The sequence below is a fragment of the Ornithodoros turicata genome, chromosome 1 (genome assembly GCF_037126465.1).
Source record: "Ornithodoros turicata isolate Travis chromosome 1, ASM3712646v1, whole genome shotgun sequence".
Taxonomy (NCBI): domain Eukaryota; kingdom Metazoa; phylum Arthropoda; class Arachnida; order Ixodida; family Argasidae; genus Ornithodoros; species Ornithodoros turicata.
The window spans coordinates 204023911-204050962 of NC_088201.1; the positions used below are offsets into that span (position 1 = coordinate 204023911).

General features: G+C 46.8%; 2 long non-coding RNA genes across 2 annotated transcripts; both read right to left on the minus strand.

Annotated features, from left to right (window-relative positions):
- Positions 1–227: 227 nt before the first annotated feature.
- Positions 228–2216, minus strand: LOC135375579 (uncharacterized). The gene is made up of 4 exons (XR_010417287.1): positions 2050–2216; positions 1411–1483; positions 636–683; positions 228–566 (listed from the first exon to the last, which is right to left on the minus strand). It is a non-coding gene; the product is annotated as an uncharacterized LOC135375579 (long non-coding RNA).
- Positions 2217–18457: 16241 nt separating this feature from the next.
- On the minus strand, positions 18458–21913 carry LOC135375588 (uncharacterized). The gene is made up of 4 exons (XR_010417291.1): positions 21631–21913; positions 20997–21069; positions 18866–18913; positions 18458–18796 (listed from the first exon to the last, which is right to left on the minus strand). It is a non-coding gene; the product is annotated as an uncharacterized LOC135375588 (long non-coding RNA).
- Between the last annotated feature and the right edge of the window lie 5139 nt (positions 21914–27052).

The window sequence follows — 27052 nt, forward strand, 5'->3', positions numbered from 1 at the left end:
GACTGTCACCTTATACGATAACTCCTAGAAAAAGACTCCACTGTTCTGTGAACCAATAAATGTATCGTTCGGCAAAATGGTTGATGGCCAGAGTGTTACGCAGTAAAGGTGGGGTTTCAGACTGCATGTGTTGTTATCGCTGCACGGCGTACAGCTGTGCAGGCGTACGGGATCCGATGTAAATGCAGTCGTACAGAAAATCGAAAGAGAAATAAACGAACGCAATGTCTGCTGCTTAGTACAATTTATTGCCCTCAAAAGTTCCCGCCACCCATGAACATATTGGTAAAGGAGAATACCAGGGTCTCTTATTTCATATACGTGCAATTGATCATTTCGTAGTTGAGGGATGCCAGTCAGCCATGTTGTTTACTCAATGGTATGGGTGCATTTCGAACAGCCGCTCTCCGCTGTGCAACTCTTTCCAGGGCAGGTGCTACCCCCATAACAAAGGCATACCGAGAGATCGGCGCATTCCGTACACTCGCTCGAGAGTGTGCAACTATCGCTAGGGCAATCGATAACACCCATAAGACAAGCGCAGAGCTCAACGACAACGTCACGACCTGCAAAGGGAAACGTCCTCACAATGATGGCTATACGGTAACATCGTTAATAATTGCAAAAGTCCTTACGTTCAAGCTCGTGTCCTTCAGGTGCAGCTTCACTGGCGACAAATCCACCTTAAAAAGAAAGGTAAATTTTGAAGTTCTCGCACTCTCAAGTTCCCCCCAAACTTGGATCGCACCAGATGAGCTGCATCACGCGCTTCCGACAGCTTGTTACGCGCCCTGAGTACCTGTTCACGTGACTACCTCATATCTCTAAACGTGTTACCGAAAGACGAGGAAAGCCTTCGTGTAGAAAACTTTCTGCTGCCTTAGGGCGAAGGACATGTTCAAGGAAAAGGAATGGATAGGGGGTGGGTATATCGGCGTTTTTCAGTCACTTCGCCATAAGTTCCAACCGAACTAAAGCTCAATTATCCTGGAGCGATCCGCTAGGGGTAAAAGACGGGGACAAAAACCGTAGTTCAGAACCCGCCAATGTTTCGAACACCGTGTGTTCTTTTCAGTGGTTTACCCAGAATTCCAAGCGTGGAGGGGTGTTGGAAAAAAAGGGTGGGGGTGCGTCATTATCATAGTTACGTTATCATAACATATCATCACTGACATGTATCTAACCCAGAAATCGTAAGGGCACACCCTGTAGAGGATACACTTGCGGGGGGGGGGGGGGGAGTGGTGTGGAGGGTTTGGATAAATTACTGGGTCTTGTACTATCCTAGGACATCTCTTCTGGCTATAGCAGAATAATTGTGGGTTGGAAACTACCGCAGCTATCAAAATGGAGCTTTTGGTTTGATCAAACTTTCACAACATCCTATATTAGATCCTATATTAGTGTTACCAAAGAGGAGGACGAAGACAACAGCGAAACGTAGAGGCGTCATTGTGTCCACGAAGAGATCGTTGAAACTTTCCTGGAGAAAATGAATAAAAGAGCTTGTTTGTTTGAAGTCCTCAGAAATAGTTTTAGTAGAAACCTCACTTCATCCGATACAGCCATGTGTAGTTTGAAAGAAAGTGAAAAACGATGAAAGAAATAATGAACTCGTATGTGTTTGTCCTAGACATGTGTTCCAGCCTCAGAACATCAATTGTCTCGTGTGAAAAATGAGTTGCGAGTTACGCATTTAAGGTTAGGCTTCTAAAACGTTGACGTTGAGGCTGAAAATACGCTTTTCGGCTCTTGTGCTTTTCTGGTGATAAATGCATGCTATTACAGGAGTCTTTTTTTTTTCAACGCCGTCGTTTTCCAGAGTCATCTTTGAGTCGAGATATTTTGAGGGAGGAACAAACAGACGTCTTATCGTATCACAAACGTAGTATGGTTAGAACTGTGCCAAAGCAGCCGTGGTTATGAAGTGATTAGATGTACTCAGTTGCGTTACCCCACATAATAGCCAACGCAAAGCACTGCAAACGGACAACCATGCTAGTCAAGTACAGGAAATGATCAAGAGCGGTTATCTCTCAAAGTGCTTACCTGTATAGGTAGGATATTTCAGATGTGTGTAGACTATAGGAACTGCCTGGCTTTTATAGGACACTCCATACAGGCGTACGTGATTCTTTTGTCCTTCATAAATCTCTGTTTGTGAACCGTTCCATTAGTCTTCGACGAGAATTAACTTTCCAGTGAGTACCTTCTACATGGCATTTCCTTTGTAGCCACGCGTTCACAACCACGTGTGCACGTGGAATATAAAAACTAAAACAAAATTCGACATCAACCGTAAACAAGATGACAAGGTTATGGCCATGAACGAGACAGGGATTCAGATTATACAGAGCGTGGAAACCGAAGCAGCACGTACAATGTACTGAAAGTCGAGTGCAATAGGGGTGGACGGTATGTGTATTATCAGTGTTCTTTAGTTTCAGGAGTCTGTTCAAGGCCTTCCGCCTACCCGTCCACCCCTATTGCACTCGACTTTCAGTACATTTTGCTGCTTGGGAACTGTTGTGCGGCGCATGGATTCGCAGAACATGCAATGAACACGTACACGGGGATGTATCTATTTGAAGAAAAAAAAAGGAAGGATGAAACACAGCCACGTGAACGCAGCATGTTACATTAGACAGAAAAAAAAAAGACGCGTGTTGCTTACTACGTATTCCAAGGAAAAGAAGAAGTAGAAAGAGACAAGGATGGCAAAGTGTAAAATACGAAGTGACGCCGTGCAAAATTATGCGATAACGCCATAACTGCGGTTTTTGTTTCCTGTTGTTGTACTTTCCGATGCATTCCTCATTCAAGTCAAGGCGAAGAAAGAAAAATGGGTGTGCAAAGGGGGTAACTTCTATAGCTGACACCGAGGTCAACATGGCGTCTAATAAAGGGTCACGCCTAAACACGTCGAGACTGACCAGCGTTATGTTAGGGGAGCCTTTTACGTACTTGATGCGTTGCGGAATGGGTCAGTCCATGTAGAATATGCACACCTCGGGATTGGCCAAGCTCAGGTCAGGAGAACCTGTTATGAATTTCACACATTGGAGAACGTCTCAGTTTATGTAGAATATGCACACGTCGAGACTGACCAGCGTTATGTTAGGGAAGCCTTCTACGTATTTGATGCGTTGCGGAGTGGGTCAGTCCATGTAGAATATGCACACCTCGGGATTGGCCAAGCTCAGGTCAGGAGAGCCTGTTATGTATTTCACACATTGGGGAACGTCTGAGTTTATGTAGAATATGCACACGTCGAGACTGACCAGCGTTATGTTAGGGGAGCCTTTTACGTACTTGATGCGTTGCGGAATGGGTCAGTCCATGTAGAATATGAGAATATGCACACCTCGGGATTGGCCAAGCTCAGGTCAGGAGAACCTGTTATGAATTTCACACATTGGGGAACGTCTCAGTTTATGTAGAATATGCACACGTCGAGACTGACCAGCATTATGTTAGGGGAGCCTTTTACGTATTTGATGCGTTGCGGAGTGGGTCAGTCCATGTAGAATATGCACACCTCGGGATTGACCAAAGTCAGGTCAGGAGAACCTGTTATGTATTTCACACATTGGGGGATGTCTCAGTTTATGTAGAATATGCACACGTCGAGACTGACCAGCGCTATGTTAGGGAAGCCTTTTACGTACTTGATGCGTTGCGGAGTGGGTCAGTCCATGTAGAATATGCACACCTCGGGATTGGCCAAGCTCAGGTCAGGAGAGCCTGTTATGTATTTCACACATTGGGGAATGTCTCAGTTTATGTAGAATATGCACACGTCGAGACTGACCAGCGTTATGTTAGGGGAGCCTTTGCGTTGCGGAGTGGGTCAGTTCATGTAGAATATGCACCCCTCGGGATCAGTCAGGTGAGGAGAGCCTGTCATGTATTTCACATGTTGGGAAGTGTATCAGTTTATGTAGAATATGACACTGACCGACCGTTGCGGTGCGCCGCTTGCGACACCCTCTGCCGACGCCGTTTACAAACTGGCGTGCCGAGGGCCGAGGGGGCTGAGGGAGGGCTTCTTCGCACTTATATTTTCGTCTCATTGTAGCACTAGTGCGCAGTCGTACTTTCTTTTGCCTGCTTGCAACGATCTTTAAAATTATTCGGACTAGGTTGTTCATGGGGTCAGTGCAAATAAAAATTGAATTTACTCACGTTGAACCCCACGGTTGTAAAATCCACACTGTTTGTAGTCGCTGTATCATGATAGCAGCAAAAACAAAATACTTTGACAATTTTTCGCAGAGCACAGACGTAACTCTGTGTAATAGCTCATTTGCATAAGTTTGTCATGAAAGTCTAAATGTGGCCAATATGTGACATGCTTTTAGACGTCTAACGGTAGATGACCACTGCGAAACATCTCTGCCATGTCTTGAAGACCACCCCTTCTTAGCCGTCTAAATAATGTATAACGTTATGGACAGCTTCTAGACGTCTAAATTGATCGGTATCCCTAAAGTCTCAAGTTAGCCTATTTTTAGACGTATACTAGCGCACCATGTGTTACATGGGTTGTACATGGCATTCACTTCCCGGTATAAGCTCCAGAGAAGACCCCCAGCACGTGTTCATTGTAGCTACTGTGTAATCGCTGACTCAGGCTGCGAGTGAGACAGTAGCTTTCACTTCCATAGAGTGTCAAGGTTGCGAGAGATTATATTTCCACAAACTAGTTGAATGCCGAAAGCGTCTCTCACGGGAGGTGCATTATTTCCTTTGCAACCACGCGTGGACAACGACGTGTGCACGTGGAATATAAAAACTAAAACAACATTCGACGTCGACGATGACAAGGTTATGGCCATGAACGAGACAGGGATTCGGATTATACAGAGCGTGGAAACTGTTGTGTGAGGCATGGATTTGAAGAATATGCAATTACCACGTACGGGGAGATATATTTATCAGAACAAAGAAAAAAGGGAGGATGAAACACAGCATGTTACACTAGACAAGAAAAAAGAAAAAGACGCGTGTTGCTTAGTACGTATTCCAAGGAAAAGAAGAAGTAGAAAGACAACAACAACTTTATTTTTGACTTTGGAGAGTGGGGAAGTTCATCGCCACAGGCTATACTCTACCCCATTGCTGGTGGGAATGTGGGGAATAAAATAACGAGCCCCTTCACAATAACGATCGAAGTCCGATGGCGTCCAGAAATGTAAGAAGAGCTTTGAGCGCAGATCGTTGCTTTGCTGGATTAGGCCAGGGACCAAGCAATTTCGATAGGGAGAAGAGGCGAGAGTCCAGCTGACGAAGAGACTCGGGGAGTGTGGTTCGGGAAGGTTGGTGGTGGGAGCATAGGTGGGGAAGTTACTCTTATTTTGTAGTGCACTACCGTTACTCACTACTTTTTTAAAAAGTAACGCGTTACGTTATTCGTTACTGTTGCGATAGTAGGTAACGCGTTACTAACGCCGTTACTTCTGATAAGTAATGCCGTTACTTTTGCATTACTTCGCCAGTTGTCCTTATAATATGTACCATTTTTGGTTGAGTCACACAAGTGCGTTCCGCAGATCAATACACGCAATGTTGTGCACAAGAATGATTGACATGAATGAATGATCACATGTATGATTTGTTGCAACGCAGAAGTAGTTGACGCTCAAAATTTTCATCTGTGTGGCTGAGCGGACTTCTAATGACAAGTGCGTGCTGCTTGTCAAGGTTGATAGAGACGATGACCTTTTATCTCACACAGTACAAATCCAAACAGCGAATCCCTTGGTACTTTGTTACTTGTTCAGACGGTAGAGGATATTTTTCTGTCGCTTTTACCCCATTCGTCCGAAAAATACCAGAGGGAGTGAAAAATAGAGGTGGTAGACAAAGGTGACATCTCAACCAGGGTAGGTCAATAGTCCTTTTGCGTTCTTCGCGGGTGCAGATGTGACCTTCTTGTCATTGTTGAAGATGAATAGAAAAAATCGGGGATTTTCCCGGATTCTACAGGCACGGTCCTCGCTCAAGCTTTCAAGTTTAGACGATGAAGCAATGTTCCCAAACACGCAGTAACGCACAACGCCGTTACGCGTTAGTTAGTAAAAATGTAATGACGTTACGTTACTCATTACTTTTCTCCCAAATGTAATGCGTTACCATATTTCACTACTCGAATGTAACGCGTTACCGGTAACGCACTACTTTGTAACGCGTTACTCCCCACCTATGGGTGGGAGCAATGAAGAAGAATTTGCTCCAGATCCTCAAGAACGCTTGAGACAAGTTGACTCTCCCACCTGCTGCCACTCTGGTGTTCTTGAGGAAGTAGAAAGAGAAGAGGATGGCAAAGTGTAAAATACGAAGTGAAGTCGTGCAAAACTATGCGATAACGCCATAACTGCGGTTTTTGTTTCCTGTTGTTGCACTTTCCGATGCATTCTCCATTCAAATCAGGGAGAAGAAAGAAAAAGGCTGTGAAAAGGGGGTAACTTCTATAGTTCACACCGAGGTCAACATGGCGTCCAATAAAGGGTGTAAAAAGTGGTGGTAAATGAAATCATTATTTATCAAAATATACTACAGGAAGGCGTACGCCCCCGTGGCTGACGAATCAGAAGCGGAAAACGTGCTATGCGTTGAAGTTCTGTTTTGAGAGTGAGGTAACTTTGCAACCTTTTAGGCACAACATATAGTGACCACTATTACCTTCTAAAGGTGTAACTGCTGCACCCATTTTACTAAGAGCGTAGGAAGAAAAATTAACGGTCTCCCTTGTGGTGCAACAGGAGATAACATATCAACGTGGAAGAAAATGCTGGGATAATTTTAAATTGGGAGTTTATGGTTTTCAGGTTCGGGTCAAACGTAGGAGCATAACTGCAATGAGTCATGTAATGATAGAGGAGAGGACAAGGCGCTGTGGTGTTTGACCTAACAACAACGATTTTGGCGACACAATGCGTTTTGGTCACACTCCTTCCATGAAAGCAGGCAACTTTCTCGAGGGACTGCACAGCTCGTGAGCGAGCGACAAGAAAAAGCGGCCGCCGAACTCGCGCAACGCTCGACGATAGTGCATTTTCGCATATTTTTTAAGGGCACAGCAATGTGCTACTGTTTCGATGCTTGCTGACTAGACTTCTCAGGGTTGTGCTCTACAAATCTGGAATTGCGCGTTCAACTTGTTTTCAGGAATTGTGAAGATTCATTATAAACGCAATCAACGGTTGCACTAACTAGTGATACACCAGCACCATTGAGTAGGCCCTGTCTGGAATAGATATATTCAACGACTTTTTGGAAAGAAAAGCAAACCACGAATTTAACAAAATTCTGGTCAGTCTCAAGTGACACCCCCTGTACATATACAGGGTGTTTCAAAAAACGTGTCATTCGGACTTTATAAAAAAAGCGGGGCGACGGAAAAATACGAGGTAAACGGCACTTGTGTGGCAACTGAATTTGCCATCTTGCAAAAATATTTTCATTTGATTTTAATTAGAAGAAATTGAATTTCTTTAATTGAACTCCAAAATTTCCCAAGTCAACCTAACATTTTCTTTTTTTTACAGAATTAGAGAGCCCGTAGCGAACTTAGTCTGATCCACCAAGAAATCCGATCGATATTGCAAATGGAACTGCCCAAAAAAAGTCCCGAAATTGAGGCTTCAAAGTTTCGGGTATTCAACGGCGCACGAAATCAGACGCAAAGATTCGTGGAGAGGAGGACTTGCTCCTGCCCACATGAAAGTTAGGTCGAAAAAAAAAAAAAAAGCAGGCCGGGAAAAAAGAGGCGGAATCATTTTTGTTTGCCGCTGATCAACGTATGGTGGAATGACACCCGCCTTGTTATCGGCGCGTCTTGTACTGCACGCCGGTCCGGGGATAAACTGTTCTAGCTCCATGGGGGCAGGAACATGTCCTGCCCTTCGCGCATCTTTGCGACTGATTTGGTGCGCTGCTGAATACCCGAAACTCTGAAGCCTCAACTTCGGGACTTTTTTTGGGCAGTTCCATTTGCAATATCGAGCGGATTTCTTGGTGGAGCTGACTAAGTTCGCTACGGGCTCTCAAATTCTGTAGAAAAAAACGTTAGGTTGACTTGGGAAATTTTGGAGTTCAATTAAAGAAATTCAATTTATTTTAATTAAAACCAAATGAAAATATTTTTGCAAGATGGCAAATTCAGTTGCCACACAAGTGCTGTTTACCCCCCCCCCCCCCCCCCTACAACACTGTTTACACTACTGTTTACAACACCCTGTATATTAGTATATCACTCACTCTAGTTTCATCGCAATACAGGTCGTCATTTTGAATTGGAAGCGCTGCAGATTACCCTCGCTATATGACTTTTTCGTGATTCTGATATTTCAATCATTTCCAGAATTGCACGACACACCCTCCTGAAGTTGACTTGAACGGCGTACACGCTACCCTTCAATGAAGCTATGCATTTCACTTGGAATATTCGTTGGCCCTGAGCTTTAGGAAGACGTGTCAACACTAGGTACTTCTATGAGAGGTCCCACGATGGTGTACAACTGGAATGAAGCGCAAGGGCGTCAGTTTATTTATTTATTTTTGTGTGTGTGTGATACTAATTTTCGCCGTTTCAAATACATTGGCGTGCCTTTGTGCTTGTATTTCGAGAAATTTGTTCCCCACAAAGTATCGTCCTCTTCGAAAGCGTTCATGTCAGGCATGAAAGACGAACCCGCGGTTTCTCGTTTCCTGTTGTTGTACTTTCCGTTACGTTCCCCATTCAAATTGGGGAGAAGAAAGAAAAAAGGGTGTGGAAAAAGGGTAACTTCTATAGCTGCCACCTAGATTAAAATAGCATATGATGAAGGGTGTAAAAAGGGGTAGGAGCTCATAACCTCCAAACGCCCATTTCCACCGACGTCCCAAATTAACCAATTTCCTCCGAAAAAATATTCGGAGGTTCTGGGCTTTCGGTTGATCTGGGCAGGCGGGTGGCAGTGACCCATATCCCCCAAATGCTCTTTCATCCAAGCGTCCAGAACTACCCAAAGCGGGATACTTGAAAGGGCACGCTTCCCCCGTTTTTCAGGGAGAGGAGGAAGGGTGAGCGGTTCCCAAGTGTGCGAGACTCCAATGTACAGCTGGAAGCAGAGTTAACTGGAACGCCACTTCGACTGGTGAAGCTAAAGTCGGGAAGAGAGCGACCCCAGCGGCTCTTACGAGAAATAAGGGCAAATAGTGTTTCGACTGTCTCACTTGTGCTGCGGGCGTGTCAGCCTTGCCATGAGCTGTTGACTCGGCATTGCCCGCAGCTATGTTTTTTCATTGCGGTGTTTGTTTGTGTTTGCGGCGATTATGTGAAGGTGTATTCCGGCCGATATGCGATATGCCGGGATGCGATGCCTTTATCTGATTGATACACGCTCCTCATTCGGTGCTCGAAATGTTCTGTGGCGTGATGTATGCGGTCCGCTAACTTCTATAGCTTCTTTTGTTCCCGTGCTTAATAATTCTCCTTAGAGATGTAACAGATATGACTGACATAAAAATGAGAGCTGATGCACGAAATCTATATTAAAGAAGCCTGAGCTTGGATGGGAAGGTGGTGGTGGAGGTGACGAAAAACCGGCTTGGGTGGGTAGAAATGACACGACACTCGGTGTGTAAAATTAAGATCGCGTCCAAGAAGTGATCTGAACAGAGAGATATTTCGAAAATGAATTTTATTCGTATGCACGTTGCTGATGGGAGAAGCACTATCTTCGGAAGCTCAAGGAGGTCCGCGTCATGAGGCACGGAAAAAGAACATGGTGGGAATGGTATTGTAGCAGCCCCAGCGGTGCCAGCGTCATCTTCGATCAGCATCTCGCGCCTGCGTAGCCGCGGAAAATAAATCAGTTGGGCTCTCGCCGTCAAACCAGCCGGTTCTCTTTGTCTCTCCTTGAGTTCCAACAACTGGTGACCCGAACGTTCCGTGACCGAACATTCTAGAACCTTGGCCCGTGCAACGCAATGCCTCTCGGGGACCCGCAAGCCAGCTCTGCTCCATCCCCGACGTCTTGACTGGCTGCCGTCGCGGAGAAGCTGCCCCCGTATTTCGACCGCAACCTAGCTTTACATTAAAAATTATCAGTTGAGCTCTCGCCGTCAAACCAGACGGTTCTCTCTGTCTCTTCTTGAGTTCCACACACACACACACATACATACATTGGATGGTAATGGGCTGGGCGATTCACCGCCGCTGAGGCGGTACACTGCCCTATTTCGCGTTGGGGGGGATGAAGGGATGATGATGGGGCGTTCAAAGAGCCGTCGCCAGACCGGTGGAGCACAAGTACTCCGCCAGAAGACGAAGGCCCTGCGACTGGTGGGCAGCGTTCGACCACGGACCGAGGATCTTCGCTAGGTTGAACGGCCGCTTGTCGATGCGTTGCATAGAGAGTTCCATTAGGGCACGCTCGTGGTGGTATTGCCCGCAAGCCAGGATGACGTGGCTGAAGTCGCCGTGCACTCCACAAGTGGGGCAGAGGGAAGACGAGGTGGAGCCGAGACGATGTTGAAAGGCAGGTGTAAAGGCAACGTTGAGCCTCATGCGGTGGAAGAGAGCAGTTAATGGGCGCGGTAGTCGCGGAGGAAGGACGAGAGAAAGCGTGGGGTCTACATCAGAGAGAAGGGAGTGAGCTATGTCGTGTTCCCACTGAGCCTGCATCTTGGGACCGGTGAGAGTCAAGAGGAGGTGTTTTCGGTCGCCCGACGACATCATGATCGGGGAAAAAGCTGCGTGCAGATGGGCGTTCAATGCGGCTCTGTCTGCTTCTTCGTTGCCGCTGATACCGACATGTCCGGGGATCCACTGCAATATTACAGTGTGCCCTACAATGGTCGCCTTCTTATAAGCTTGCAGGATGTCAAAGACAACAGGACCGAGGAGTCCACGTATCCCCAAGTTGGCCACACACTGGAGCGCGGGTCTTGAGTCTGTAAAGACGACCCAGGACTGAGCTGGACTGGCGGATATTTTTTGCATAGCAAATAGGATGGCGTAAAGCTCGGCACACGTAGACGATGTTCTGTGAGAAAGACGGTGACCACAGGAGACTGACTGGGATGGAATGACAAATGCCGAGGATGACCCCGAGTAGATGACCCGTCAGTGAAAACTGACGTTGACGCCGCGTAGTTGTCGTTCATCATGCCCAGGGTAAGCTGCTTGGCGACACACGGGGCTGTATCCCTTTTCCTTCCATGCAGGCCAGGAACAGTTAGGCAGGTGACTGGGCTTGACAGAGACCATGGAGGGGCACTGGAAGCCACTGTCTTCACTACGAAACGCGGGACGCTAGGCTTCAACTGAGTCATCACCGAGCGGACCTTGCAGTGCTTGCGCCTCAAGATCTTCGAAACGAGCGGGTGCCGCCGATGATGGGATAAAAGGCGGAGAAAAAGTCGGCAGGTCTCACCGTAGCGAAGAACCTCCAGCGGGGAGTCCCTCGCTTCGGCAATAACTGCTCGGGTCTCTGCTGCTCGGGGGACGCCGAGGCACACACGGAGGCTTCGCGCCAGGAGGCACTGCAGCTTATGATCAGAAGATGTCGGCAGGCCATTAAGCACCGGCAAACTATACGCGAGGGACCCTCGAACCAAAGCCCTGTGGACGGCCAACAGAGAGCTCGTGTCACTGCCCCATCTCATGCCTGCCAAGCGACGGATCACTGCAATCCAACGGTAGATCTTGATCTCCAAGCTTGCAATATGCCTCCGCCAGGAGAGCCTAGCATCAACAGTGAGACCGAGGAACCTATGGTGAGACACGTGCTTCAACGGTATGCCTGCCACGGAAAGCTGGAAGGGCCTCATGTTCCGCCTTGTAAAAGGAATTACTACTGTCTTTTCCGTCGATATGTCTAAGCCCTCCAGGGACAGGTACTGCTGGATAGCATCGAGAGCGAGTTGGAGGCGTCGCTGGAGGGCAGGACGGGATTTACCGGTGGTCCAGATACAAATGTCATCGGCATAGATGTAGATAGCCACTTTCCTACCGACGCAACCTCGAAGGCCAGCCATAACAATGTTGAATAAGATGGGGCTCAGAACACTCCCCTGGGGCACCCCATGGGTCAGCTTGACAAAGTCTGTATCCCCCTGGCTTGTGCGGACGAACAGTTCCCGTCCATGAAGGAAATCAGTAAGCCATGAGAGAGCTCTGAAAGGCAGGGCGGCATCAACAAGGCCATGGAGGACAGAAGCGTGGCTGACAGTATCGTACGCCCGCCTAACATCGAGGAAGGCAGCCAGCACAGTCTTCTTGCGCACCTTTGCGTCTTCCACAGAAGTGATTAGATCGAGTACCGAGTCTATTGCTGCTCTGTGCCGTCGAAAGCCTGACATTTCTTCCGGGAAGACGCGGCGATGTTCGAGCCACCACTCCAGTCTAGCGAGTACCATGCGCTCCATCAACTTCCCAAGGCAGCTAGTCAGGCTCACTGGTCGAAAGGAGGAGAGCTGCGATGGTGGTTTGCCTGGCTTCAATAGCGGAATAACACGTGCGCGCTTCCAACTGTCGGGTACTTTCCCTGACCTCCATGATCTATTAAATACCTCCAGCAGATACTTCCCACATTTCTGATCAAGGTTGCGGAGAGCCCTATAGGTGACATTATCCGGCCCAGGAGAGGACCGAACACGAGACAGCAGCAGCGCGCTTCGGAACTCGGCCAGTGAGAAATCCATATCCATGTCCGGATCAGTGACTATGGGCGCAGCTTGAACCCGTTCGACTAACGTAGTCACGTGGGAAGAAAACCATGTTGAACTTGCAGCCTTCGAAGGAGCGGCAATGGTGTTGCAGAAGGCCTGAGCCACCTCTGCTTCGGACTTTGAGGAGGACAGCGCAAGCGCACCTAAAGGATGCTGGTTCGTGGGAGGTTCGCTTAAACTTCTTGCCACTCGCCAGATCTTCGCAGGGCTGTCAAAAGACGACAACGATCCGCAGAACTGCCTCCAGCGCTTACGATCAATCGCAGCCAGCTCCTTAGTGACTGCCTTGCACGCGCGGCGGGCTTCTTGGATGTCTTTGAGCAACCCAGTCCGACGAGCAGTGCGCTCGGCGCGTCGACGGTATGCCCGCAGCTGCTCAACCCTAGGGTTTGAGCCGAGATGTCCAGGAACGACTTTAACATACTTGCTTGATGAACGAAGGGCCTCCTCGATGCATCCTGCCATCTCGTCTGCTGAGAGGTCAGGTCGGGTGCTGGTGGAACACAAGGCGCGAAACGCTGACCAATCCGTTATCGTTACAGCTTTACGCCGTTCTTTCTGAAGAAATTTTTTAAAACCAATGAAAATGGGAAGATGGTCACTTCCCCGACCGTCCAGGCCAACCGCCCACGACAGGTACCTGGAGACATCCTTGGAGCACAGAGAGAGGTCTAGAGAGTCTGACCGAAAACACCGGCCGAGGAACGTAGATGACCCATCATTGAGAAGATGCAGTCGCAGATCCTCTATAACGTCCGCCCAGATTTTGCCGCGGGTGTCAACCTTTCTGCTACCCCACAAGGGATGGTGTGCGTTGACATCACCAACAACAACAAACGGGGCTGGGAGACAGGCAAATATATCCCTAATACTGCGAGCTGTCACAGTAACCGACGGGGGAATGTACAGACTCACAACAGTCAATACGGTACGGCCCATGCGTACTTTACACTCAATGGAGTCAAATGGGTCACGTCGAGAGCGAATTAGTGTCGAGGTCAGGTCATTTCTTACGCAGATGATGGTTCGAGACGGAGATGTGTTGTCCAATGTGTAAGTGATATATCCACTAAGTCGAAAGTCTTGCGGGACATACGCTTCGCAAATAGCAAGTACTGGTGTCTGATACCGAAGGGCGAATGCTTTCAAGTCGGGTAGCTTATTCCGAAGGCCACGCGCGTTCCACTGCAATATGGCAGCAGATTTACACGCTTGCTGCATTGTGTGGCAAAAAGAGGTTGTCCGCTGCCAGAAGAGCCCGGACTTCAGGCAACTGGGAAGCACCAGGGAAAGCGGCGACGACAGCCTTCAAAGCGACAAAAACCAGCGGCAACAGTGCGCTGAGCATGTCATCCCGGTTCCTAACCATAGAGCTTGAACGCCTCAGCTCGCTCGACACTGCAGGCCGCCGCAGAGACCTTTGCGGTTGATGGCTGGCTGCATCCGCGTAGGAAACTTTTGGAGAAGCCGGCCGCAAATTATCCGTGTCCGCCTTCAAAGGCTGTGTTGAGTCGGTGGCAGACGCCGCTGTGCCGCGGCTGACCATTGGAGGGAATTGCCATGTAGGAAGTGTAACGCCCTGGGGGGCACGGGGGCGCCTCGAAGACGGTTTAGCAGGCTTGGCGGGCTTAGCAGGCTTAGGCGCGGGACGAGCAGGCGGGACGCGAACACCCGCTTGGTTTCTGTCGGAGCTGCCAGACTTGGGCAAAACGGCGTCCCGATAACGTCGAGTGGCTATGTTCTTCTGGATACACCGCGAGTCCGAAGCCACATGAGGGCCCCCGCAGTTTGCACACTTGGGTTGTCGCTTCACAGTGCAGTCCGTCTGCATGTGCGGCCCCGCACATATCTTGCATGTGGTTGAACCCCGGCAGTTGCGAGCAATGTGGCCAAACCGCTGGCACTTGAAGCACTGGACAGGAGCCCCAACATACTCGCGCACAGCGTAGTCGGTGAAACCCAATGTCACACTGTGCGGCAGTTTGACATTGGTCTTGAATGTAAGAATGACCGATCTGAGGGGGATGAGCTTATCCTGACCATCCTGCGTGGAGATACGTCGGACTTGCCGACGAGCTGACACCACCCCGAAGCCCTCTAGGTAGGAGGCAATTTCATCGTCAGCATAGGGCAGAGGGACGTCGCTGATCTTCCCCATGTTCTCAACATACGACTTGGCGATGCTCACTTGCACACCTACACCCGCGACAGTCACTAGGCCAAGCAATTTGGCAACAGCACCCTCAGATGATACGAACACACACATACTTCCGTCCTTATTGAACCGATGTTTTCGTATAGGCTCCTGGGCAGCGGCGCAGATGTCACGCGCAACGACGTTTGGATTAACGCGCCAGAAGGATGCCCCAGGAGACGTGGGTATGAAGACGACCGGAATACCTTCCGAGCGCTTCTTCTTATATGTCACCAGGGTGAAGGGGTTGTCATCAAGGTTGTCCTCGGTCATGTCGTTGTCCTCGTTCGTATCGTTCATGTCGAGGATAACTGTCTCCGAAGACCAGTCAGCAGGAGGGCAGTCGTCCTGGCGCTGCGAAGCCTTCCCGTCATCACCCTCTTGGGAGCGACGGGCTATCGGCGACCGGCTGCGATGGGGCGGCGATGTATCCCGCCTTTCGCAAGCGGGAAGGGGGTTCTGGGTCGCTGCCATACGGGGTAGACTACCCCGTCCCAGATAGTGCTCTGTGGTTGTATTTGAGGGAGCAGAAGAACAGACGTCCGTGTTGCACGAGAGAAGAAGAAGAATCTTGAGTTCCAACAGTATGTTTTGTATCTGGAAAATATAGAGGGACGGCGGAAAACACACAGACCTCATCCACCTAAATAAAGGAGATTGACAGCTCAGACGATATGTTGGTTTCATGCGTTCATGCTGCTTGAAACCTTTTTTCTATGGGTTGTTTCAGCCGGTTAATAGCGTATTTTCTGAACGTCTGAACTGCATTAACAAAAAGCATAAAGTAAAGTAAAGTAAAAGGAGGAGGTTCCCTTGGTAAGCTTTTTCGGCACCTGTGCCATGGGCGCTTTGTTACTATTGGCGTTCCACTATGATGACCTACACAGTGCCTGGGCCCCAATCACTCACATCGAAAATATCTCTCTGTTGGGTTCGGATCACTTCTTGAACGCGATCGACATCAATAATGCATTTCCTTGTGAAACTTCACTTCTGAGTCAGTTGCAGGAAGTATAGTGGATTCCCGCGCACCCAAGAACCGCTCACCCTTCCTCCTCTCCCTGACAAACGGGGGAAGCGTGTCCTTTCAGGTATCCCGCTTGCGGTGGTTCTGGGCGCTCGGATGAAAAGAGCATTTGGAGGATATGAGTCACTGCCACCCGAGTGCCCAGATCAACCGAAAGCCCAGAACCTCCGAACATTTTTTCGGATGAAATAAGCTTTTGGTTAAATTGGTACGTCGGTGGAAATGGGCATTGGGAGGATATGGGGCCTAACCGTAAAAAGGGGTGGTAAATGGAATTATCACTTATCGAGATTGCTACTCTCCAACCATTTTTCTAAGAGTGTAGAGAGAAAAAATAACGGTCACCCTTGTGGTGCAACGACGGATAACATATCAACTTGGAAGAAAATGCTGGGATAATTTTAATTTGGCAGTTTATGGTTTGTAGGTTTGAGTCAAATGTAGGAGCATAACTGCAATGAGTTATCATACTATGCTGAAGGAGAGGACAACGCACTGTGGTGTTTGACTGTTTGACTGAGCAACTTTCTCAAGGGAGTGCACCGCTCGAACGGTGTATCTCACTGGGCGCAGACAAAAGCTCACCGGACAAACGCTTACGCTGGTTACATTGAGGGCGAACATAAGGTCACCGTTTTACTTGCTTCTTGTTTTCCAGCTGCCTTATTTATTGCATTGGCCACTAATAAAAATATTTAAGACAGATCAATCAAAACCTCCTACATATTTGACACGTTGAGGAGTGGGTCAGTTCACGCAGAATATGCACTCGTCGAGACTGACCAAGGTTAGGTCAGGTGAAGGCTCTCTTGACCTAATCTCTTTCAGCTTTCATGGGTGCATATTCTACATGAGCCGGCCCACACGCCAACGTGTGAAATAGATAAAAGGCACTCCTTTCCTAACAATTGTCAGTCTCGACGGGTGCATATTCCACATAAACTGAAACACTCCCCAACGTGTGAAATACATAACAGGTTCTCCTGACCTAACCTTGGTCAGTCTCAAGGGGTGCATATTCTACATGAACCAGCCAACAGACCCACTTGTGAAATAGATAAAAGACACTCCTTACATAACATTGTCATTCTCGACGGGTGCGCCGCGTCGCCAAGTGAGAACTGGCCCGTAGTACGCTCAGGAACGTTGTTATTGAGAATATGATATTGACCTCTTTCCAGTAGATCTGTTCTTTTTCGAGATTTGCGCACGTCTTTCCGTGACAGTCTGGATGTATACGATAGGAAGCCTATCAGAAGGCCGAAAATCATGACGCCGAACTATAAGAAGGCCGAAAAATCATAAGGCCGAAAGTCAAAAGGCCGAAAATGAAAAGGCCAAAGAGATAGAAGACACTGAATGGGACTGTTCTTGTTATACGATTATAAAAAAGTTTCCTGGCTCTTGTATCAGAAATCGAATAATTGGAATGCGTAGCATTTCATGCTCGGCTGGCTCGACTGGCTAGAGACAAAAAATCTACAACATGTGTATTACAAAAAGAAAGTGCCTCGTGGGTGAATACCAGTAAATGAGAACCAGCAACCGTCTGAATCGCTTGATCTGCAGAATAAGCTTAAACCCAGTAATGGGCATTGTTAATTTACCCTTGCATAGGATCTCTATGACAAGATCTGTAGGATTTTTTTCTTTTTTGCTTCGCCTGCAACCTTCTGTACCGTTCTATTTCAAGAACTGTATAACGACCACGCTTGTCCCCTGACACAGGAGCACATATATAATTTCTTCCAGAATGGTCATCAGTTGTCCCAGGTCATTCACTCGGCTACTCACCCTACTTAAAGCCCTACTTAAAGCCCGAACAATTTGGTGCGGTTTTGAGCTGATGATAGGGAACTGGTTTTAGGAATGACCTAGGTTGAAGTTGTTGTTGAAAATGGGATGAGAATGGGAAATGTCATCGCATAGCTTGTAATTTTTCATTTTAACTTACTGACATTGTGTACAATAAATGCATACAATAACACAATGGCTACTTTTCCTTTTTGTTTTCCCGTTAGTGATCGAAAGTACGTTATTAACGCGAAGTTCGGTGAAATAATTTATTTGCTGTATTAATTCACAACCAGTTTATCCTACTTAATTTGTAGAGCTAATTTTTTATCGCCATTGGAAGAACAGTTTTCGTATCTTGGGTTCCTTATTTTTCGGCCTTTCGATAATTCGGTTTTCTGACTTATCGGCCTTCTGATTGTTCGGTGTTTTGATTTTTCAGCATTCTGGTTTTCGGCCATATGATTGTTCGGTGTTTTGATTTTTCGGCCTTTTGACTGCCACCCTATACGATAACTCCTAGAAAAAGACTCCACTGTTCTGTGAACCGATATATGTATCGTTCGGCAAAATGGTTGATGGCCAGAGTGTTACGCAGAAAAGTTAGGTTTTCAGACTGCATGTGTTGTTATCGCTGCACGGCGTACAGTTGTGCAGGCGTACGGGATCCGATGTAAATGCAGTCGTACAGAAAATCGAAAAAGAAATAAACGAACGCAATGTCTGCTGCTTAGTACAATTTATTGCCCTCAAAAGTTCCCGCCACCCATGAACATATTGGTAAAAGAGAATACCAGGGCCTCTTATTTCATATACGTGCAATTGATCATTTCGTAGTTAAGGGATGCCAGTCAGCCATGTTGTTCATTCAATGATATCGGAGCAATCGTTACAGTCGCTTGCCGATGTGCAACTGTTTCCATCGCAAAAGGTATCCCCAATACAAAGGCATAACGAGAGATCGGCGCATTGCAAACACGCGCTCTCCTCTGTGCAACTTTTGGTAGGGCAATCGGGAACACCCGGAAGACAAGCGCAGAGCTGAATGACAACGTCACGACCTGCAAAGGGAAACGTCCTCACAATGATGGCTATACGGTAACATCGTTAATAATTCCAAATGTCCTTACGTTCAAGCTCGTGTCCTTCAGGTGCAGCTTCACTGGCGACAAATCCACCTTAAAAAGAAAGGTAAATTTTGAGGTTCTCGCACTCTCAAGTTCCCCCCAAACTTGGATCGCATCACATGAGCTGCGTCACTGGCTTCCGACAGCTTGTTACGCGTCCTGAGTACCTGTTCACGTGACTACCTCATATCTCTAAACGTGTTACCGAAAGACGAGGAAAGCCTTCGTGTAGAAAACTCTCTGCTGCCTTAGGGCGAAGGACATGTTCAAGGAAAAGGAAAGGATAGGAGGTGTGTATAGACCGTTTACAGCAGCCAGTTGCTTCGGGCGCTAATAGATGGCGCCACAGTAGCCACGCCATTGCTTGTCTTCTGCGAGTGCCTGTGTGCCTCTGCCTATGTGAGTCTTCCGACCTTTTTTGTCCCTGTGCTACAGTTCTGTGCAAAATCTGGAAACGCAGGGGGAAGACTTGTTCCGTGTTTGAGTGTATAAACTGTGACAGAGATCTGATCGTGTGGGACGAAGCTGTTTGTTAAATTCACGAGCCGTCGCTATACAAAGACTGCCCGCGTTCGAGGCCTTTTGCAATGCACGGGTTTCCACAAAAAGAGAAAAACAAGCTGATTCGACAACGGTAGCTATCGAATCTTTAGAGGAAGGATTTTAAACCGGGAAAGTCAGCGAGGGTAAGTAATGCAGCCCGGAAAGCGGCGCAGCATTTCTGTGTGAGCCCCAAACTCGCTGTAGGCGTTGGCTGCTGCTTGTGAGAACAAACTTCCCCCATAGTAGCAGGGGTCACGTTCCTTGCAGTTGAATGTTTCCATGTACATGCCTTGTCAGTGCACGAAGCACTCGTGAGTCCCTTGTTTGTCGCCTCTACAACCTTGGTGAGCAGTGTACAAATATGACTGCACCTGCTGCTCAAACCCGCTTTACATGTGCATGTTGCCGCTAAAGTGGGCCCGAAGCGAGCCTCTGTACTACACGTTCTGCACACTGTTTGTGTCTACCTGATGTCGGCCTTTAAAATTCGTGCACCATCGTTGCACTGCACAGGACTAAACCGACATGGCCGCTGTCAAACAGCTTCGTTCCCTTTGCAAATTCTCTGTAGTTCAGCACAGGCTTTCCGTCTCCCTCTATCTCGTTGATCATGTGGTTGTATACATCTGAAATCAACAATAAAAGTATGCTACTTCATAACGACAACATAACAGCCCTTACACGCATATCTTTCTCAGGTAGTTGTACCACAACTCTTGCGATAACAAGCAAGAAATCACGATCTTACGATATTACATTATGAACGTACCCACAACGTAACGTATACGCAACAAAAGAGGGAAAAAAAAACGCCGAAACATGTAGTAACTCGAGCATAGTGAGCATAGATCGAGCATAGATCATGTACGCACGAGGACAGAAATATCACTCTAAATCAAGCAAATGCACTCACCTGACCGTTGAAGCTTCTGCCAAAGCCTTGTGTCATCCTTCCATCCGGAATTCATTGCAAAAAGTTTAAAATCGGGGAAAGCGTCTCTGGGTTTGCGCCGCCGTACTACGTGCGCCGTGCCATCAAGCAGCCGAAAGAGAAGGCAAGCAGTGCCGCGCAAGGTCACGTGCGCTAAGATGGCGTCGCCCAGATAACTCTGCTGTAAACGGTCTATATCGGCGTTTTTCAGTCACTTCGCCATAAGTTCCAACCGAACTAAAGCTGAATTATCCTGGAGCGATACGCTAGGGGTAAAAGACGGGGACAAAAACCGTAGTTCGGAACCCGCCAATGTTTCCAACACCGTGTGTTCTTTTCAGTGGTTTACCCAGAATTCCAAGCGTGGGGGGGGTTGGAAAAAAAAGGGTGGGGGTGCGTCGTTATCATCACATATCATCACTGACACGTATCTAACCCAGAAATCGTAAGGGCACACCCTGTAGAAGATAGACTTGGTGGGGGGGGGGGTTGTGGTGGTGGGGGGGGGGATAAATTACTGGGTCTTGTACTATCCTAGGACATCTCTTCTGGCTATAGCAGAATAATTGTGGGTTGGAAACTACCGCAGCTATCAAAATGTAGCTTTTGGTTTGATCAAACTTTCACAACATCCTATATTTGATCCCATATTAGTGTTACCAAAGAGGAGGACGAAGACAACAGCGAAACGTAGAGGCGTCATTGTGTCCACGAAGAGATCGTTGAAACTTTCCTGGAGAATAAGAATAAAAGAGCTTGTTCGTTTGAAGTTCTCAGAAATAGTTTTGGTAGAAACCTTACTTCATCCGATACAGCCATGTGTAGTTTGAAAGAAAGTGAAAAACGATGAAAGAAATAATGAACTCGTATGTGTTTGTCCTAGACATGTGTTCCAGCCTCAGAACATCAATTGTCTCGTGTGAAAAATGAGCTGCGAGTTACGCATTTAAGGTTAGGCTTCTAAAACGTTGACGCTGAAAATACGCTTTTCGGCTCTTGTGCTTTTCTGGTGTTAAATGGATGCTATTACAGGAGTCTTTTTCTTTTCAACGCCGTCGTTTTCCAGAGTCATCTTTGAGTCGAGATCTATTTGAGGGAGGAACAAACAGACGTCTTATCATATCACAAACGTAGTATGGTTAGAACTGTGCCAAAGCAGCCGTGGTTATGAAGTGATTAGATGTACTCAGTTGCGTTACCCCACATAATAGTCAACGCAAAACTTTGCAAACCGACAACCATGCTAGTCAAGTGCAGGAAATGATCAAGAGCGGTTATCTCTCAAAGTGCTTACCTGTATAGGTAGGATATTTCAGATGTGTGTAGACTATAGGAACTGCCTGGCTTTTATAGGACACTCCATACAGGCGTACGTGATTCTTTTGTCCTTCATAAATCTCTGTTTGTGAACCGTTCCAGTAGTCTTCGACGAGAATTGACTTTCCAGTGAGTACCTTCTACATGGCATTTCCTTTGTAGCCACGCGTTCACAACCACATGTGCACGTGGAATATAAAAACTAAAACAAAATTCGACATCAACCGTAAACAAGATGACAAGGTTATGGCCATGAACGAGACAGGGATTCAGATTATACAGAGCGTGGAAACCCAAGCAGCACGTACAATGTACTGAAAGTCGAGTGCAATAGGGGTGGACGGTATGTGTATTATCAGTGTTCTTTAGTTTCAGGAGTCTGTTCAAGGACTTCCGCCTACCCGTCCACCCCTATTGCACTCGACTTTCAGTACATTTTGCTGCTTGGGAACTGTTGTGTCGTGCATGGATTCGCAGCATATGCAATGAACACCTACACGGGGACGTATCTATTAGAAGAAAAAAAAGGAAGGATGAAACACAGCCACGTGAACGCAGCATGTTACATTAGACAGAAAAAAAAAAGACGCGTGTTGCTTACTACGTATTCCAAGGAAAAGAAGAAGTAGAAAGAGACAAGGATGGCAAAGTGTAAAATACGAAGTGACGCCGTGCAAAATTATGCGATAACGCCAGAGCTGCGGTTTTTGTTTCCTGTTGTTGTACTTTCCGATGCATTCCATATTCTAATCAAGGCGAAGAAAGAAAAATGGGTGTGCAAAGGGGGTAACTTCTATAGCTGACACCGAGGTCAACATGGCGTCTAATAAAGGGTCACCCCTAAGCACGTCCAGACTGACCAGCATTATGTTAGGGGAGCCTTTTACGTATTTGATGCGTTGTGGAGTGGGTCAGTCATGTAAAATATGCACACCTCGGGATTGACCAAGGTCAGGTCAGGAGAACCTGTTATGTATTTCACACATTGGGGAATGTCTCAGTTTATATAGAATATGCACACGTCGAGACTGACCAGCGTTATGTTAGGGGAGCCTTTGCGTTGCGGAGTGGGTCAGTTCATGTAGAATATGCACCCCTCGGAATCAGTCAGGTGAGGAGAGCCTGTTATGTATTTCACATGTTGGGAAGTGTATCAGTTTATGTAGAATATGACTCTGACCGACCGTTGCGGTGCGCCGCTTGCGACACCCTCTGCCGACGCCGTTTACAAACTGGCGTGCCGAGGGGGCGGAGGGAGGGCTTCTTCGCACTTATATTTTCGTCTCATTGTAGCACTCGTGCGCAGTCGTACCTTCTTTTGCCTGCTTGAAACGATCTTTAAAATTATTCGGACTAGGTTGTTCATGGGGTCAGTGCAAATAATAATTGAATTTACTCACGTTGAACCTCACGGTTGCAAAATGCACACTGTTTGTAGTCGCTGTATCATGACAGCAGCAAAAACAAAATACTTTGACAATTTTTCGCAGAGCACCGACGTAACTCTGTGTAATAGCTCATTTGCATAAGTTTGTCATACAAGTCTAAATGTGGCCAATATGTGACATGCTTTTAGACGTCTAACGGTAGACGTCCACTGCGAAACATCTCGGCCATGTCTTGAAGACCACCCCTTCTTAGCCGTCTAAATAATGTACAACGTTATGGACAGCTTCTAGACGTCTAAATTGATCGGTATCCCTAAAGTCTCAAGTTAGCCTATTTTTAGACGTATACTAGCGCACCATGTGTTACATGGGTTGTACATGGCATTCACTTCCCGGTATAAGCTCCAGAGAAGGGTAGTAGCTCATAAGCACCAAATGCTCATAACCTCCAAACGCTCAAAACCTCCAAACGCTCATGTGCACCGAAAAAAAGTTGGTGGTTTTGAGCGTTTGGTGGAAATGAGCAGGAGGGGAGAAGCTGCTCATAAGCACCAAACGTCCAGAACATCCGAATGCTCATATGCACAGAAAGGCGGGAGAGACCACAAAGGCCGGGTCTTCCTCTCCCGCATTTGGAACAAGGTCATAGGGTGAGAAAGGTGGAATTAATGGCGACTACCGTTAGGCCGTTTGTTCGAAAGACGTTTGTTAGAAGGGAGTTCAAAACTGCATGCACTGTGTCATCCGCACCTCTTTTTCTGTAACTTTTGACTCGAGCACACGGAGCTGGCAATCAGGGTACTCTGCTTTTTTCATTTTTATTGTATTATCATTTCTTTTCCTTTCCTTTTCTTTTTTTTTTGCAGGGAGACCGCTGGTTATTTGCAGACGTTTGTAATTTACGAACCAGTCGGACACATGTTGAAGAAAGTTGCCTCAGGTTGGGAGCAGCAGATAGTCTGTGTTTCTTCTGAGCACCCTTCTCATTGCTGGTGACATATTTAAAGGGAACGGTCTGAAACGGGATAGCCATATGTGCGCGAAAGCCACTCGAAGTCTGTCGATGCTAAGAAGTAAATTTCGCCATGGCACAACGAAAGATATTAAATTAACAGCATATAAAACCTTAGTTCAACCTCGTTTAGTGTATGCATCTGCAATCTGGGTCACTACACATGCACGCTATCCGAAAAAATAGAGGAAGTACAAAGATCTGCTGCCCTGCCTATCTTGTCTAGGTTTCGAAGGACTTCTTCGGTTACATGTCTGTTGCAAGAACTAAATTTAGATTCACCTGCACATAGGCGAAAAATAAATAAACTAAAACTGTTCTTTCTCCTATACAATGGTCAGTTGATTGTCAGAAACAATACATTGTTAAAATTTATCCACATTCAACAGGAATAAATAATCGAAAAATGTCATTAATTTATTTTTTATTTATTTGCCAAGAATGTTTAATACTTGAAATCAATTATTATCTGACAAAGTGGGTTAGCATGAGGAATATGTTTACGAGCAAACGGGTTACACGCAGTTATGTGTTGCTTAGGATAACGGCATTTAGAACTCCGGCGTTCAACACTCCAAGTGAACCAATAAAAAATCGATCAAAACGACCGCTGCCGTTTCGATCTTCGATGAAATGTCTTTCGACCAAATCATATGTCGGCACAGTTCCTATAGAAGTCGACCAGGATTCACATTCCCCCAGGCCGTCAGTCGTGACGTTGCCCACCTCTGTGAGGCCAACAACGGCGAGACCTTTCATCGTCACCACAGTGAATTAAATTCGCCTACCTGAGGTAGAGTGTGGTTGACAAAACGTGTAAGAGAAAATGTGGCCGATGAACGGATATCAACATGGAACGCAGTCTACTCCATAGCGCCTTAAGCTACATAAACGAGTAAACACAAGAGAAAACGAGTAGTAAAAATAAACTGAAGAAATAACATTAAACTGAATATATGTTACAGGTTCAACGATAACACCCAGTGAGCTTGAACTAGCGGTGCAGGAAGGAGGATTGACGCTGCGCAGCGTCGCAGTCAGGCACTGGCGTCATCGAATGGTTCTGTAGCATTCGCTACAGTCCACAGTATTAATTCTGCGTCGTGAAGCGTACATTAGAAGTAGTTTTGGCATGTGCTACAACGTGTCTGTTTTTGCATGTTCTTGCCTGTTTAGGTATTTTTTTGTGTGTAAATATCTGTCTATTTTCATGGTTTTGGCACGTAAATTTCCGAGTTCTACTTATAAGAGGAAGTAATGTTGTTCTTGAATGCCTAAAACGGTGGGCAAACAGAAATGAGTTGAAAACCAATCATCCAAAGAACCAAGCCAGTCATCTTCCAGACCGAAGGTAGAATAACTATAGGAGCGAGAATGTGTAGAGCATGTTGGATGGAGTTTCTGAAAAAAATAGTCCCGGAAAAATTGGTCCCTGGTTGCGTGGCGGCGGAAGAAATGGTCCTGCGCGGTTCCGTGCGCCCAAAAATACAGGTGCGTCGTTGTGGACATCTGATAAACCGAATCATAGCCAATCAAGTGCTATCATTCGCACTCCTCATTTGTTCGAAATTGGAAGACATGCTTTTTTAAATTAACATTAATCTTAATCTGTACAAATTGCGTCTGTTCTTTCTGTTCCTCTATTTATTTTGCGGAGTACAGACAACGCGACAAGATCATGAAGCAGTTCTGCAATGTCTGCTACCTTCTCCTAAAAGTGAAAAAATAAATAAATAAATAAATAAATAAATAAAAAGGAAGAGTCGTCTTTCTGCAGAACGAAAATTCAAATCTCAGTTCTTTCTTATTCTCACTGATCAGGCCATATCTTCTGTTTTGTCGACCAACTCGTGGAGTGGTAAAAGTTGTTTGGATTTCTGTAAAACGCTAACAACTTGGGGCAGTGTCAATGGGAACTTGAACAAGAGAATCGCAGCAAAAAATTTGAAGTAAAAATGGTAGACATCGATGCCAGCGAACTTATAATAGAATATCCTTTTGTGTCATTGAGAAAAAGAGAGGACGCCAAACAAAGAGATGCCAAACAATTTTTAACGTACACATACAAGAAAGCCTCCAGGAGATATATCGGAATCCTTGCATTTGCGTTAGCATTCTATTTTCTGACCACACCAGCTACTGTTGCTGATGCTGAAAGAAGTCTCAGCACAATGAAACTGACCGATCAAGAATATCCTGCGCTCAATTAACCATCAGAGATGTCAGGCTTTCCGAGTTCGTAGTCAACCGAAAACATGATTATCATATCTCTGGACTATGACGCATTGATTAACCAACTTGCGAAGAACAAGGCTCGAAAGCAGGGATTTGCGCAAATGTTCACTGCAGGCCTATGTATGCATAATATAAACCCAATATAAATATCGTGTTCCAGCTTCTGCACTGTAAGTGAACCCGGATATGTTCGGAGGGGACCACGCTCTTTGTTGCTACAGCCCTGGCAGCCGAGTGCCTTTCGAGCTAGAATCAAGTCTTTTGTCCTAGGCTGCCTCCATGTCTATGAAAATAAAGCTCAAATTGAAATCCATAAACGATAAGGCGCTATTAGTTCTGGCTACGTACAAGCAGGACCAAGCTGTTACATAAGCTTCAAACTGACACATTAAGCGGTCTTGGTAATCGCCATTCATTCCACCTTTCTCACCCTATGACCTTGTTCCAAATGCGGGAGAGGAAGACCCGGCCTTTGTGGTCGCCCGCCTTTCGGTGCATAAGAGCATTCGGATGTACTGGACGTTTGGTGCTTATGAGCAGGTTCTCCCCTCCTGCTCATTTCCACCAAATGCTCAAAACCACCAACTTTTTTTCGGTGCATATGAGGAGGAGGAGGAGGAGGAGTGTCGTTGGGAGGAACCCGAGAGGTCTGCCTGCCTGATTAGGCGGCATGTTTCTCGGGAAGGGAAAGGTGGTGGAGAGGAGGAGAGGAAAGGGTGAAGTGGAAGACCGAGCGGAATCCGCTCGGGGGGAGGATAGCTGCG